Genomic DNA, 710 nt, shown 5'->3' on the forward strand with positions numbered 1-710 from the left:
GCATACTAGTGACACTCTGTTTGTCTATGTATTCACACATGTATTATGTTTCCGGTTAATACAATTCTAGCATGAATAATAAACATTTATCATGATATAAGAAAATAAATAATAATTTTATTATTGCCTCTAGGGCATATTTCCTTTAGAGACACGGCGACGGCAAACTCCGACCCGCGGCGAGGGCGGTGACCTGCGTGGTGGGGGTGGGGCAGGTGGTCGGGGATTGACCGGAGGCGTGGGTGCATGCGGGCTGCATGCGGCGCTCCCCTTTTTTCTTCTGACGAGGATTGTGTGCGTGAGGAAGGAGAGAATTGACTTTTGTGCGAAGGGATACCCCCCTTTTTTCTTCTGATGAGGAATGCGTGCGTGAGGAAGAAGGAGAGAGTTGGCTTTTGTGCGAAGGGATAAGGCTAATCTGAGGGCCTCTGGCCTTGATCTAATTACAAGCATCCCATCTCAACAAATGAAAATTTTAAGTTGATGGGCAACACCTGAGGGACCAAATGGCAAGCCATTGTGGTGGTCTCTCTCCCATAAAAAATAAATTTAATATCATTGTGGGCACATGATTCACATATCAAATATTAAACTGATAAGAACAGATACTACACTTGATCTTAGCCAAAAAGCCGAGAAATATATGAGTTGAATCGCTGCCCTACCCCTCTATTTATCACCTCCTACCGGACGTAGCTTTGGTGCCTTAA

At 44.6% G+C, this 710-nt stretch overlaps 1 pseudogene; it reads right to left on the minus strand.

Annotated features, from left to right (window-relative positions):
* Nucleotides 1–470: 470 nt before the first annotated feature.
* On the minus strand, nt 471–645 carry LOC119347919 (annotated as a pseudogene).
* Nucleotides 646–710: the final 65 nt, after the last annotated feature.

This window comes from Triticum dicoccoides, unplaced genomic scaffold (assembly GCF_002162155.2).
Source record: "Triticum dicoccoides isolate Atlit2015 ecotype Zavitan unplaced genomic scaffold, WEW_v2.0 scaffold79592, whole genome shotgun sequence".
NCBI lineage: Eukaryota > Viridiplantae > Streptophyta > Magnoliopsida > Poales > Poaceae > Triticum > Triticum dicoccoides.